Source organism: Carassius auratus, chromosome 28 (genome assembly GCF_003368295.1).
Source record: "Carassius auratus strain Wakin chromosome 28, ASM336829v1, whole genome shotgun sequence".
Taxonomy (NCBI): Eukaryota; Metazoa; Chordata; class Actinopteri; order Cypriniformes; family Cyprinidae; genus Carassius; species Carassius auratus.
The window spans coordinates 19,966,554-19,983,330 of record NC_039270.1 but is presented as its reverse complement, the minus strand read 5'-3'; positions in this window follow the sequence as shown (position 1 = coordinate 19,983,330).

Below are 16,777 nucleotides of genomic sequence, written 5' to 3'. Positions count from 1 at the left end.
CATTATTTTCACTATTCGCAACATGAATCACGTCACAGATACTTTTATGACAAACGACGGAATCTGAATTCTGCTGAACCCAAAACGTTCCTTTAACTCAAAATTGGGCGTCTGTGCATTTTGTCCCCTTACTGGGCCCCTACTTGAATGCAATCAAAGACAGCTGGAATCATCTGTTCAATGGCTTTTATTGGAAAGATGATAGATCCCGGGAGCACATAAATTAGAATTACACTGGCTCTGGGAGAATGAAGCAGATTCTGGTTGAGACACAAGCCAAACCATTGTGCCCAGCTGCCAGAAGGAATGGCTGCCAAACATGTTTGTAAACCACCAAGAGACAGACAGCCATAAAGACAGAAAAAAGGCAGAATCAGCCGTGGCGCTTTCTGAACAAATGCATTCCTCTCCATCTCCAACTGAAGGGAGCCCTCAATTTACCTGAACACCTGAAATCCACACGAATCTCATGGATTAAATCATATGAACAAAATGAATATTTCTGAGTGAACTATCCCTTTAAGAGTCTATAAAGAGATGTAGGTCTGACAGTAACAAACATAACACAGACCAAACACAATAAAGAATCTGTCTTTCCTGGATAATTACTGGTGTGTGACACCTTTTTAACATATATCCTTTCTTATTCACTTCACTCGCACACATTAATTTCCCTTCATGGCACTCGTTCGGGAACACTGGCCATGCGCTTGTCAGCAATTTCCTTTGGTTGCCCATCAGAGCTCTGATCCTGGGCTCCGGCTCCACGGTGGATAAAATTGCCCACAGTGTGACGAGCCTGCCATATTTATCATCAAGTGTGTAAATCAATCGGGTTTTACCGCCTCTGTGTGTGGGAACGCAGTAAAAGTCGACAGAGAGAGAAACATATCCGGTGCGGCCGGGTGGAATTTATAGTGCCTCGTTGGATTGTGGGAAGGATCTTGGACACCCGACTCCAGCGGAGACCTTGAGAAGGGGGTAAGGAAAAAAGTATCTTTTCTCTCTGTCTGCCTCCCACTTCTCTCTAAAAGGCAACTTATTTAACTTTGATCATATTTACTCAAGGGTCTCAAGGGTTGATTTTTAACTAAACTAACAGATTTAAACTTTTTGTTATAAAAAGCGGTCATAATACTTCATATAGTCTTTCATTTATTATGTGTGCTTTTCAGTTTGATTTATTATTATTATTTTTATTTTTTTTTACTTATATTTTATTGTTTTACTCTTGTTCTAGAACCAGACATTTACACATAAATAGTACTATATTTCAGGGGAAAAAAATAATCGAATAATATTTAAAATTGGGAATTAAACCATTTCAATATCTATTGTGTAAAATCATTATTACATTTTTACTTTAATTATGAACCTGTTTGTGGCATCTTTTCTATCCCAAGCATAATGGATTTAGTGAGAACTATCGTTAGAGTGAAGAGCATGCCCAAGATTAAAAATGAGACATGAAAACAAAGTACAAAACTGAAATGAACTGTCACATGTGAACAGATTTTTTTTTTCTGTCACTTTCCATTCAGATCTTATTTTGAAAAATTAAGCACATAGGAAAATTTGTGCTTTCAAATTGATTAATTGCGATTAATCACAACCAAATAAATAATTTGTTTACACAATGTGTGTGTGCTGTGAAATATATATATATATATATATATATATATATATATATATATATATATATATATATATATATATATATATATATATATATATATATAATAAATGATTTATTTTTATACATGGGTGTAAATATTTCTTAAATATAGTGTGCAGTTCAAATAGACCATATTTTTACACTTTGTGTAAATGCACTAAATATTGTTTCATTATGTGCATTTAGGATACTGTACATGAAATGATATGTTATTAACTAAAGAATCACAAGATAAATTAAAATCTGATTAAAAAATATGAAATAGTATTCTAATAAAAAATAATAAAAAAGAAAACGGGAAACATAATTTGCAAAAGGGGAAAAATTAAAGGATTCTTCTGTAATACAGTTTTGGGCATAGTTAGTAGATTAATGAAACTGAAAGTGTGTAAAGTTTGTTTTAAAAGAGTCTAAATGCAACATGGACAAAAAGGCTGATAGACAAGAACCAAAACGGAAAGTGTAAATTGGAACAAGCCGTATGTGGCGTTATAGTTGTGGTGAGTTTTGAACAGGTGACATTTACAGTGTCTTGTTCTAATGACTGCTGCAATTTTGTTTGGTAGAAATAACTTTAAGAACACGTGAAGCATGACACAACATACAGCCAGATCGCAGTGTGTGTGTTTGTGTGTGTGTGTGCTCTGGATGTGGAATTTTCTGCAGGTTTATGGTGAAGCAAGGGTTGGTGGCCCACTATGCATGCTGGGTTATATGAGCGGTTCTCTGTGGTTCAGTCCACATGACAACTTGCAGACTATGATTGTTATAGAGTTAAGGTTGGGGTAATGTTAGGGTTAGCAACTCATTGTTACAGAGTGCTGCAGTGATGAAGTATTTTTAAAACGGGTACAATGTAAAACCCCAATGGGATTTTTCCATTGACTTTTGGATTTTTGCAGAAAATAAGTTCTGTTACCAACAAAAGCTCATGATTTTTCATGTTTTGTTCATAGTGATAATCTTCACGAATGATCGCAACTTCACAAAAGCCAGAAATAAAATGCTTAACATATGAATCTAAACTAGAGCTTATCTGCTCAGTGTGATGATGTTTAATTTCCTAAACCACCTCTGTAGTCCCATTTTAGCCACTTGTAAGCAACCAGCTTCTTTGAAAAAAAAAAAGCTATAAAAGATCACAAGGATTACTGATGTAAAGTTAAAAATATGAAATCCCCTTTAACACTTTATTACAAATAAAGCTGTGGTAAATCACCAAAACTGAAATTAAATAACAAACCAAAAACATTTTTTTAAAAACCATTTTAAATTAGATCCTGTATTTTACTGTAATAACAACATCTGCTTTGCCATTACCTCATTTCCCTTTAAAACAGATTGTTCCCCAAAACAAATATAAAACTAAATCTATCATTATTTACATGGCATGAAGTCAATCCAAACACAAAAGCATTTTTTTAAATAATGCCCCTTACAGCATTCACCATGAACGCATCTATCACGCTCCAGAAAAGAATCAGAAATCATAAAAACAGTCCACGACTCATGTGCTATATCCCAATTGTGAAGAAATTTCCCCTTCTCTTCTCACTCATTGTTATAAATGAATAACACTTAATAAATGTGTCTGAGTCTGATCTCTAGCAGAGGTAAGGTGTACACTGGCCCTTTAAATGAGGCTTGCTGTGAGTCTGGCAGCCTAATGGATGCAAGTATGTAGTGCTAATGGATGGCAACCTGAAAAATGGCCTAATCTGAAAAGTCCAGGACAGCTATAAATGAAACAGCTGCGTTACGCACATTTATCTGTGTCTTGGTCAAAGAAAGAACCTTAAAGAACCTATTTGCTCACTAGAGTTCTCTCTCACACACTCAGTGTCTGTCTGTGTTTATAGAAATGTGTGTGTCTAATTAGGGTCTTGAATACCTTGTTATATGATTAATCTTACTGTATATCAATATAGATATAAAAAGGATCCTTCAAATGATTGTGACTTTTAACGCCTGAGTAAACAGATAAAAGTGTCATTTGATATAATTTCATCTGGCAGTGACATTTATTAGCAGTGCTACAGAAAGGGCTTGTAACACAGCAGTAACTCAAAGCATGTGTCCCGTCACAGGAGGCTGTTTTTCCCGTCACAGTTTATCTGGATGTCTTGATTAGAAGTCATTTAGAAAGAGAAGCAAGAGGTCATAATGGAATCAGAGTGGAAGTCCTGTTTCTTTGATGTAATCAGAGACTAAACAGAAGATGATTGTTTTGGCTGGACAACTATATTTATGTCATGTGATTCTTGTCATACACATTACATCATAGATACAATTACATTTAGGTCTCCCTGTGCTAAAAATCTCACTATCGATATAAAATCAAATTGTACATTATCCTTTTTTAGATCATTTATTCTGTGTATTTTTGGGGGCTTTTTTGATTTCCATTATCCAGTGCATATTGCTAAATAGAAACTAAAAGTGTGACTGTGTCAGAGTCTGCTGTTGAAGGTTTTGCAGGCTGCACTGCCCCCATCTGGCCTTAAAAAATATCAAAATGGTTCAAAAAATACCTAAACACTGCCATCTATTGGTGATTAATATTAAAAATGAAGAACGTGTAAACCTACTGTCAACTGAAAACACAGCTGCCTCAGATTGTTTTTATGTTTTAAACCTCTATGGGGTAAAGTTTCTTCATACTATAATTTTTCACCCAAAAAACAAACAAACAATACTTACAATACCTACTTGCATTGCTGAAACAGTGCAGCCTTTTAAAGAAACCAATAATATGCCATTTTAAGCCACATTTATTCACTCAATTACTTTACTAATTTTGAGTTTGTAGGACTTATAACTTGAATTTACGTTAGGCTCCAATATACACTAAACTGCTCAAACTTCTTAATCTTCTTTAAATTATTGGAACTTTTCACATAATCAATGTTGGGGGTAACACATTACAAGTAATACAAGATGATGTACAGGTGCTGGACATATAATTAGAATATCATCAAAAAGTTTCATTCGAAAGGTGAAGCCTGTATATTATATTCATTCATTACACACAGACAGATATATTTCAAATGTTTATTTATTTTAATTTTGATGTCTATAACTGACAACTAAGTGAAATCCCAAATTCAGTATCTAAGAACATTAGAATATTGTGAAAAGGTTCAATATTGAAGACACATGGTGCCACACTCTAATCAGCTAATAAACTCAAAACACCTGCAAAGCCTTTAAATGGTCTCTCAGTCTAGTTCTGTAGGCTACACAATCATGTGGAAGACTGCTGACTTGACTGTTGTCCAAAAGACGACCTTTGACACCTTGCACAAGGAGGACAAGACACAAAAGGTCACTGCAAAAGAGGCTGGCTGTTTACAGAGCTCTGTGTCCAAGCACATTAATAGAGGGGAAGGAAAGTTTTTTTATTTGTCTGTTTCTCTCTTGTTCCGAGGTCACCGTGGCCACCAGATCCAGTCTGTGTCCAGATCAGAGGGTCACTGCAGTCACCCGGATCCAGTACGTATCCAGACCAGATGGTGGATCAGCACCTAGAAAGGACCTCTACTGCCCTGAAAGACAGCGGAGACCAGGACAACTAGAGCCCCAGATACAGATCCCCTGTAAAGACCTTGTCTCAGAGGAGCACCAGGACAAGACCACAGGAAACAGATGATTCTTCTGCACAATCTGACTTTGCTGCAGCCTGGAATTGAACTACTGGTTTCGTCTGGTCAGAGGAGAACTGGCCCCCCAACTGAGCCTGGTTTCTCCCAAGGTTTTTTTCTCCATTCTGTCACCGATGGAGTTTCGGTTCCTTGCCGCTGTCGCCTCTGGCTTGCTTAGTTGGGGTCACTTCATCTACAGCGATATCGTTGACTTGATTGCAAATTAAAACAGACACTATTTCAACTGAACAGAGATGACATCAATTAATTCAATGATGAACTGCCTTTAACTATCATTTTGCATTATTGAGACACTGTTTTCCAAATGAATGTTGTTCAGTGCTTTGGCGCAATGTATTTTGTTTAAAGCACTATATAAATAAAGGTGATTGATTGATTGAAAGGAAAAGATATGATAGAAAAAAGTGTACAATAAATAGGGATAACCACTCCCTGGAGAGGATTGTGAAACAAAACCCATTCAAAAATGTGGGTGAGATTCACAAAGAGTGGACTGCAGCTGGAGTCAGTGCTTCAAGAACCACTACGCACAGACGTATGAGAGACATGGGTTTCAGCTGTCACATTCCTTGTGTCAAGCTACTCTTGAACAAATGACAGCGTCAGAAGCATCTCGACTGGACTGCTGCTGAGTTGTCCAAAGTTATGTTCTCTGATGAAAGTAAATTTTGCATTTCCTTTGGAAATCAGGGTCCCAGAGTCTGGAGGAAGAGAGAAGAGGCACACAATCCATGTTGCTTGAGGTGCAGTGTAAAGTTTCCACAGTCAGTGATGGTTTGGGATGCCATGTCATCTGCTGGTGTTGGTCCACTGTGTTTTCAGAGGTCAAAGGTCAATGCAGCCGTATACCAGGAAGTTTTAGAGCCCTTCATGCTTCCTGCTGCTGACCAACTTTATGGAGATACAGATTTCATTTTCCAACAGGACTTGTCACCTGCACAGAGTGCCAAAGCTACCAGTACCTGGTTTAGGGACCATGGTATCCCTGTTCTTAATTGGCCAGAAAACTCACCTGACCTTAACACCATAGAAAATCTTAGGGGTATTGTGAAGAGGAAGATACGATATGCCAGACCCAAGAATGCAGAAGAGCTGAAGGCCACTATCAGAGCAACCTGGGCTCTCATTACACATGAGCAGTGCCACAGACTGATCGACTCCATGCCACGCCGCATTGCTGCAGTAATTCAGGCTAAAGGAGCCCCAACTAAGTATTGAGTACTGTACATGCTCATAATTTAAATTTTCATACTTTTTAGCTGGCAAAGATTTTAAAAAATCCTTTCTTTGTATTGGTCTTAAGTTATATTCAAATTTTCTGAGATACTGAATTTGGGATTGTCCTTAGTTGTCAGTTATAATCATAAAAATTTAAAGGGTGGGTGAAGTTTTTTGACACTGTTAAAGAGTTGGATTCCCATGCTAAACATGGACAAAGTTTTAAAAATTAAGTTGTACGTTTGAAGGAGTATTTCTGTTCCAAAAATACTCCTTCCGGTTTGTCACAAGTTTCGTAAAGTTTTTTTTCGAGTATGGCTCTGTGTGACGTTAGATGGAGCGGAATTTCCTTATATGGGTCCTGAGGACACTTCTGCCGGAAGAGCGCGCGCTCACGTATAGCAGAGCACTGAGAGCAGAGGCATTCAGTGATCAGAGCGAGAGCGTCACGAAATATCACAAAAAGAGTGTGTTTTTGGTTGCCAGGGCAAGAAAACCCTGCACATCCTCCGGATGAGACGTTAAACCGAGGTCCTGACTCTCTGTGGTCATTAAAAATCCCAGGATGTCTTTCGTAAAGAGTAGAGGTGTGACCTCGGCATCCTGGCTAAATTCGCCCATTGGCCTCTGACCATCATGGCCTCCTAACAATCCCCATATCCGCTGATTGGCTTCATCACTCTGTCTCCTCTCCATCAGTAAGCTGGTGTGTGGTGGGCATTCTGGCGCACTATGGCTGCCGTCGCACACTGGATGCTGCACACTGGTGGTGGATGAGGAGATACCCCTTGACTATGTAAGCGCTTTGAGTGTCTAGAAAAGCGCTACTGTATATAAATGTAAAGAATTATTATTGTTATAATTATTATTAGAAAAGAAAAAACAGCATTAAGGGACCAGTGGATGGAGTTTATTTTTACAGAGCAACAACGGAGTTGTGCAAGTGTTTGTGTTTGTTCCCTGCATTTCGAAGATGCTTGTTCACAAGGCCCAGTTTGTGGGATCTGATTCTGGATCATAAATAAACGGCTGAATCTGACTGTTAGCCATGGTTTGTTTTGGATGATGTTTTTTTCCTCAAGGTAATGTCACAGCTTCCAAACGCTCTCAATGCAAAAGCCTACTCGCGCTTGTGATTCTTTAGCTCCGCCCACACGCCACGCCTCCAGTCGGTAAAAATCTTTCTCTTATAAATATAATAAAACTAAAGACTTTTTGGAGTTATGAAGGATGCAGTACTACTCTATAGGTACTCAAGATTAACAGGATATTGAGTGAAAATGAGCATTTCACCCCCCCCCCCGAAAGAAATTAACATTTGAAATATACAGTATCAGTCTGTGTGTAATTAATGAATATAGTATACAAGTTTAACTTTTTGAATGGAATCAGTGAAATAAATCCATGTTTTGATGATATTATAATTATTTGACCAGCACCTGTATATCAGATTACTTTTTTCAAGTAACTAGTAAAGTAATGCATTACTTAAAAATTTACTAAAAAATACAAATAAAAAATAGGTTACTTTTTCTTCAAGTAACTCAAGTTACTTTGTTTGCCTAATTAATCAGAGATAGCATTTTTTTGTTTTCCCATTTTTTCAATGATAGCTCTTTTGTCGTGTATTGAATGAAATTTGGAATAAGGTGCAGAGGCACTTCCTTTAGGCTGAGGGTTATTAATTTATCTTTTTTGTGAAAGCGAGTTGCCAAATATACAGGTGCATCTCAATTAATAATAATTCATTGCCAAAATAAGCTGGTTGTTCACAGTGTGCTGTATCCAAACATGTTAACAGAAAGTTGAGTGGAAGGAAGAAAAATATGCACATCCAACCGAGAGAACCATAGCCTTATGGGGATTGTCAAACAAAATCAATTCAATAATTTGATTAAAAAATTCATAAGTAATGGACTGAGGCTGGGGTCAAGGCATACAGAAGGGTCAAGGAATTTGGCTACGTAAGGGGGGTATTACCTGGGTTAAGGAGCAGAAGAACTGGATTGTTGCCCAGTGGTCCAAAATCCTCTTTTCAGATGAGAGCAAGTTTTGTATTTCATTTGGAAACCAAAGTCTTAGAGTCTGGAGGAAGGGTGAAGAAGCTCATAGCCCAAGTTGCTTGAAGTCCAGTCTTAAGTTTCCACAGTCAAGGTACCACAGTTCAATGTCATCTGCTGGTGTTGGTCCATTGTTTTTTTTTTCTGCACCCATTTACCAAGACATTTTTGGAGCATTTGATGCTTCCTTCTGCTGACCAGCTTTTTTGAAGAATCTGATTTCATTTTTTCAGCAGGATTTGGTACCTGCCCACACTACCAAAAGCACCGAGTCGTTGAATGACCGTGGTGTTGGTGTGCTTGACTGGCCAGCAAACTCATCAGACCTTGTCAAGAGGAAAATGAGAAGCAAGAGACCAAAAAAATTCAGATGAAATGAAGGCCACTGTCAAAGAAACTTAGGCTTCAATACCACTTGTCAGCAGTGCCACAAACTGAACACTTTCATGTCACGCCGAAATGAGGCATTAATTAAAGCAAAAGGAGCCCCTACCAAGTATTGAGTACATTAAGTGAGTACAGTACAGAATTTAGTATATTTAATACACAAGTTTCACCATTTGAGTTGAATTACTGAAATAAATGAACTTTTCCATGACATTCTAATTCATTGAGTAAAAACAAACAAACAAACAAAAAACAAAAACTGAATATAATGTGTATTGTACCTGAGAATTGTACCTGTTTTCATGGAAACTATAATCTTGCCTATTGGACTCTATTGGTATTTGGTGTAATCCTTTTATGGTTTTAATTGTTAAAAGTTGATTTTCTGTAATGTTTGTAATGGTATTTGTAGTAGAAACTATTCGCACGTTTGTGAAAATTTCTATTGTTTTTTTGTGCAAGTTTAATATTGACTGAAAAAAATACATGAGTATTATTTGTAGACACTCCCAATATCAACAAAACTTTTAAAAACTTTTTATGGAAGAAGACACACTTTGAGGAATAGGCCTTGAATTGAATGCCGATGCGGCTTGATCCAGCAGATGATCTCATTCTGATGAGTCATTTATTTTTATTTATATTAGTGTTACTGTGACATAAACTTGTAATGTAATGCCTACTGTAATGCAAGACTAAAATCTGTGGAGTGCAATATTTTAAAATACGACCCTTTATTGCATCTAAATGTTGTATGACTTCTCTGCATTTTAGGGGACATTCTAAAACGCTTAACGTGAAAAACGTTTAATGTGGCTTAATTTACTAAACAGTGATATTATCAGACCAAAATCACTTAACATTATACTAATTAAGAATACTATCTATAAAAAAATCAGACGAGCCCTGAATATGAATTCAATCCGTTTTATAACACGTTAAGCCTTATGATGGTTTTCAATTGGAGGAAAAGGCTTAACGTGTAATACAATGTATTGAATTCATATTCAAGGACCATCTGGTTTTTTGTAGATAGTATACTTATTTAGATGAATTTATGATTTACTCACTCATTAAATACATTTAGCAAATTTTGAATGCAGAAAAAGTTTCATAGTGCTTCTTTCATAAGCAAGTTCAGCTCATGTAAAAAATAGTAACACAAGTAGAGTAATGCCTTTTTGCATTTAACAAACTATTCTCCTATTTACTGCTGTTCAGTTCCTTTGTCACAATCTGTATTGTTAAAAGCACTACATAAATAAAGGTAACCTGACTAGATGTAATGCACTACTTTCTATAAAAAGTTAAATACTCAGTTAAGAGTCATATAATTGTAATTGTGATATGAGACTATAGACAAATCAATGAATCCAATGATGAACTGCCTTTAACTGAAATAAAATTGTCATTCTGCATTATTGACACACTATTTTCCTAATCAATACTGTACAATTGCTTTGACACAATCTGTACTGTTAAAAAGGTGTAATCTGTATTGTTAAAAATGTTACTTTTTTTTTTTTTTGGTGGTGGTGGTGGTGGATTAAATGCATGGATTTCTTTTAAATAAACAGTAATGATTATACTTTTTAATAATTTGATATATATATATAAGAATGCTCTAAGAATAAAAGCCTGGTAGACAGGCATCTTGAGGTTAAAAGTTGAAAACATTCTTTATTACAAAGCATGGACGTACATTTGGATTACAAAACTGATGAGGGTGACATGCAAATACAAAAAAAGCACAAGACACTTCAGGACGTAAGTAAGGAGGTGTGTTCAGGTTGGCTCTGAATGCAGGTGCTGAGAGTGTGCTACATCATTGACAGGGGGAGCTGGTCAACTTTTTTTTTGCTACAACATGCTACAAAACAGTGCATGCTGATGAACTTTTATCATAGTTTATAGTTATATGGAAACGAAAGTGGTTAACAATTAACCCATACTTATTAATCAGTATTATTATTTGTGATTTTTGTGAACCGGAATGTTCCTCTTTTGCTGTGTTATAAATCTAAGGCCAGATGCTTTCGAACTCTCGCCAACATGCACACCAACAATAAAACAGTAAGATTCAATGAAAAACTAGCTTACAAAACATTTATTAACAAAAAATGAATGAATGAATGGGACATGGCATGGGCCTACACTACATGCTGTATTAGACTATAATGGCTTATAAAATTAGGCCTACAGAACGTTTAACAAACCCTGAGGAATTAAATAAATAAAAAAATACATAACATAAACTGAGGTAAACTGCAAAGATAAGCTTTTCAAAATGAAAACAAAACAAAAAGAAAAGTAAAACTAAACTTGCTGCCATTGACAGTGAAATGGACCATTGACACTCTATCTACAATCTCAGTTTGTGTCAATGGACTATTTCAGAGTTAGGAGGTGGTAATGTTCTTATAAGTCTGTAATTCACTGTAAAAAGAAGAAGAAGAAGAAGAAGAAGAAGAAGAAGAAGAAGAAGAAGAAGAAGAAGAAGAAGAAAAAGAAGAACGGTTCACAAAATTCACGGTTCGGTTCGATACGATACACTGATGTCACGGTTCGGTTCGGTTCGGTTCGGTACGTTTTAGATACAGCAAAATGCAAAAACATCTCAACTTTTCAGAATGCCGCAAGCGCACCGCGGGTCATGTGACAAGAACTAACCAATCAGCTTCTTCCTTTCCCATAACAACGTTGAGAGCTCAGCCAAGATGAAGGATCAGCTGATCATAGTTGTATATGGATTGCAATTTTGAAATAAATTTAGTAGCAGAGCTACTGCAAGCGATTTTTAGAGCTGCAAATCCATTTATCCTTCGCTGAAATTTCCGCGTCTCATGGAGAGAGCACGTCATTGTTGCTTAGCAAAGACAGACGCCTCATGAGCGCTTCTGCCCGAGCGCTTTGGAAAGGAGGAGAAAGACGCGCTTAGCGTTTTCCACGCGTTTTTAGGAGCGATATGTGAACGGACCCTAAGGCGCTCGCTCACTCAGCACGCGCTGAAGGCTCGTTGCAAAATGTCTAATGCATTTAACAGACCAGAAATATAAGATCCTAAAATAACCAACAGGTCTGGTGTTTGGGTGCACTTTGGATTCCCTGTAAGCTATAATACTGGTGTCTAAATGCTGCAGGCATAGTTTGTTGCGTGCATGTTTCTCCTTTTTTTCGTCTTTTCCCAGATACTGACACAGTAAGGTGATGTCGGCGTAAATGAGTTGACATGTTTCAAGTATTCACGCTGGTGTTTTTTTTTTTTAAAGCAATGAAGCAACCGCGCGAAGCCCTCACTATATAGGATTTTAGAAAGAATGCAGAGCACTAGTGTAGTGTGCAAACTTACCACAGTGTGGATTTCAGAAAGTGTGCAAAGACTTCACGTGCACACTTACCATAACATGGATTTACAAATAATGTTCTAAGGAGGGGCTCTCATGTCACTCTGATCGAGCAGCTCATAGATGGAATCATGCATCTCAAACAATATGTTTGAGAGTCATCTTCTTTTTCTAGTCTGTTAAACGCATTGGCCATTTTGCAATGAGCCTTCAGCGCGTACTGAGTGAGCGAGCGCCTGACTGAGTCATAACATAACATAAACATAAATTGGTGTTTTTTTCTTCTTCGGGAGTGTCAGGGGCGTTGCCTGTTACGTCGTTTGGGTTATTGGGCTACCTTGTTGAACGCATATCATTATATTTCTCTTTTTTTTTTTTCAAATATAATTAATTAGTCCAACGAACCGTTCGGTATGCATAATGCGTACCGCGTACCGAACCGAAAGCGTCGTACCGAACGGTTCAATACGAATACGCGTATCGTTACACCCCTAATATATATATATATATATATATATACACACAGTACACTCTCTCTCTCTCTCTCTCTCTCTCTCACACACACACACTCACACACACAAAGTAGTCAGCATGTGAAGTGGATCAAAAAAGTTCATCAAAGTTGTCTTAAGTCAAAAACGGGCATTCAGGCTGACTTATATGTATATATAGTTTGAATTCCACACTACATTTTCTGGTGGTGAGCACATCCTTCCCTATCTTTGTTGGACTCGAGTCATGGTCATTTGCAGTCATTGTTTTCCATAATCTAATCCTTGGGATTAGAAAGAAATTATTTGAATGCCCAATTGACGAGTTTTAAGCACAATTTTCATATAACTCATCTACAATTCTCTGAGTCCTGAGCTTTGATTTGCCTTCCCCTCTTGAGTCTAGAGGTTCAGTTGAGGGCACAGGCTTGAATTTATCAATGGAGCTTGAAAGAAATAAAAAATAAATAAATAAATAACAATCCTTTTGAATTCCACAGACACAGGACTTACCAAACCATGAGGTTTCCTTCAGTGTCTCTTTCCCTTCTCAGGAAACCATAGATACTAGTGATGTGCGGGTCGGGTTGAGGCGGGTTAAGAAATTGGTACTTTATTGAGGAGCGGGTCACTTAAAACAAAATTTTAATTATGTTGCTTGGAATTTAGTGGTGGAACTTTTGATTATTTTAAGAGATTTGTTGATTTCCAGTTCGTTCACCAAAATTATTCATTCACTGACTCATTCAGTGACCATTTCTTCATATTACACAAATACGCCAGCAGTTGGCGTAAAAGAGTGTCTTGTGTTATGTCTTAAGTCAACGAACGTATTTACTTGTGACAAAAACTGATTTGGCTTTATTAAAGTGTGTGCATGATCGCATTAAATAAATAGTCTTGTTCAGATTAAGGTTTTATCGGTGATTAAATGTGTTACAAATATGAAAAAAAGCATATGTGCACCAATAACTGCTCTTTGTATCTGCTGATTGCTGATCGAGATTTACATGCTTGGCCAACTGACCCTGTATACTCTCATTCATTTCATTCATGGACGGGATGTATCAGTTCATTCAACTCTTTCACCTACGAGAAGATCGTATTCGTTCACTACATTCAACAAGTAACATGCGCCGACCGTCACATCTTGAGTTACTCTTTTTGACAGGATGAAACAGTTCACAGAGCTGTTCACGAGCTGCGCATGCGCTGCTAATAGCTGCTGTGGGAGGAACTTCATTGAACGAGAAATGAGTCTTTTACTGTCTATGGTCAGTGGATTACGTAAACCAGAACGATTCGTTCACCTAAAAGATTTGTTCATGAACGAACCATCATAGTGCAATTACCTATAGCCTATATTGATAAGGTCACGATATGAAGGTCTAAGTAGCAGCGTAATTTCCGTGATGTCCCCGAAGCGCGGGGTGGGAAGTGGGTGTGGGCGTGTCAAGAAATTTTACTTTATTTGCAGGGCGGGCTGGGGCAGACCAAATAATTTCATAAAAGCGGGACCCGCGGGTTGGAAAAAACCCAGACCCGCGCATCACTAATGGATACATAAGTAACCTGAGACATTCCCTTTCAAGGGAACTTTGAACTGCGTCCTCTAAGGGTCACTAAAGGGGAATGGTATACCCACATCACCATGGAGTGCATGCCAGAAAACCATGGTGAGCACTAAATACAAACACTACCATAGCCATTGTAGTTGCCCCTGGGATGTTAGATGGCTGTCCGTGACATTATCCACTAAAACCAAAGGCCTAGGCTACATACCCCAAACAACTTACTTGTTAGGGTTAGACTCCTGAGCCTGGGGCAGAGCTAAACTCTGAATCAGGAATATATTACCTTAAGGGGATATGACCAAGAGCCTATTTGAAATATCTAGTTGAGGGAGCAAACACCCAGCTCTCAACCGAGAAGGGGTCTCAATCTCCAGCATGTTTCAAATTTTGGAATGGATAGCATTAAGTTACTTCTCTGAGGAAACAACTCGACCAGCTCATAGATTTCCACCCCCACAAAAAAATAATAATACACGTTAGCCAGATAGCTAGCTATTTTTCTAATTAGCATACACACCTTTAATTTCAATTCTGTGCATACATACAGTGAAAAATGACATACAGTACTTAAACTGAATTATTTCATTTTTTTGAAAGCTATATTATAGTCTTTGTCATGTTCTTTCTCAAAATAAATTAAGACACTTTTTGGAGAGTTAAAAGCAAGCAGTAATGTATCAAAAAACATTACAGAAGCTTATATATATATATATATATATATATATATATATATATATATATATATATATATATATATACACACACACACACACACACACACACACACACACACACACACACACACACATATACATTATGTCATGACACAGTGTTTAAATTAAACACAATCAAATCTTATTTCAGAAAATTGTGCAGAGTCTAGCACACTTACTACTATGTGGATTTTAGAAAGTGTGTAAAGTGCTCAGGATGCACACTAACCACTATGTGAATTTTAGAAAGTACACAAAGTTTAGCATGTGCATTTACAATAGCATGGATTTAAGAGCTTTCCAAGGATCTGTTCACAGTTTTACCCAAATTATTGAGCCAAATGGGAGAGGCAAACTCAAATACAAACCTCTGAGGCAAGAGGAGTACTGCCTGAGACAGCATTACAGGTGGTTTTTGCAAATGCCACCCATACTTCCAGCTCGATACTTCAGCAAGAGGGGATATCCTGGTGATCAGGAAGCCCCTTGGGGCAACCTAGATATGCTGTACTAGACAAGTTAACCTGAAGGCATAAGCCCAGCCCAGGCATCCAGGAAATTTTTGTAGTGCCATACCATGGACCTAATGATCAAGAAGGTTCCTGCAACAAACCTGTGATCCGGCCGCATGATCCAGGAAGCATGAAGCCGGAACCAGTGCTAGCATTCTGGCTGGATACAACATCAATGAGTGAAGTAAACACTGCAGGTTGAGCACCCAGTTTATATATATATATATATATATATATATATATATATATATATATATATATATATATATATATATATATACATACATATATATATATTAGGGGTGTAACGATACGCGAATTCGTATTGAACCATTCGGTACGAGGCTTTCGGTTCGGTACGCGGTACGCATTATGTACCGAACGGTTCGTTGGACTAATTAATTATATTTGGAAAATAAATAAAAAAATTGTGAAATATAATGATATGTGTTCAACAAGGTAGCCCAATAACCCAAACGACATAACAGGCAACGCCCCTGACACTCCCGAAGAAGAAAAAAAACACCAACTTATATGTTTATGTTAGGCTACTCAGTCAGGCGCTCGCTCACTCAGTACGCGCTGAAGGCTCGTTGCAAAATGGCCAATGAGTTTAACAGACCAGAAATAGAAGATTCTCCAATTACCAACAGGTTTGGTGTTTGGGTGCACTTTACCAATCTATCGGGCATCCAAACAAGCACGGAAATCAAAATGGACTATTACTGTACTGTGTCGGAATTTCCCGAGCAGTACGATACAATTAACAGTCCTGCACGTTAATAGATAGAAGAACTGTTATAAATAGAACGTATGCATGGCAGTTTTGAAAACTCCACCTACTTAGCTCTTTGCATAGTGCAGCGCAAATCGCATTGTATCTGAAGGGCAACGCTGAGCCCAGGGTCCAGCGCAGCGCATACCGCGTCCTGTGTGAAAGACCCTTTTGCTATTTTGCAACAAGCCTTCAGCGCGTACTGAGTGAACGAGTGCCTTACCCTGTAGTGGAAACACAGGTTTTAAGAACATGCTTAATGTAATTGAGCCCTGTTACAATATTCCTTCACGAGCCCATTTCAGCCAGACTGTAATACCTGCTTTGTTCCAAAAAACATAAGCCCTACAGAGAACCAATTGAGTA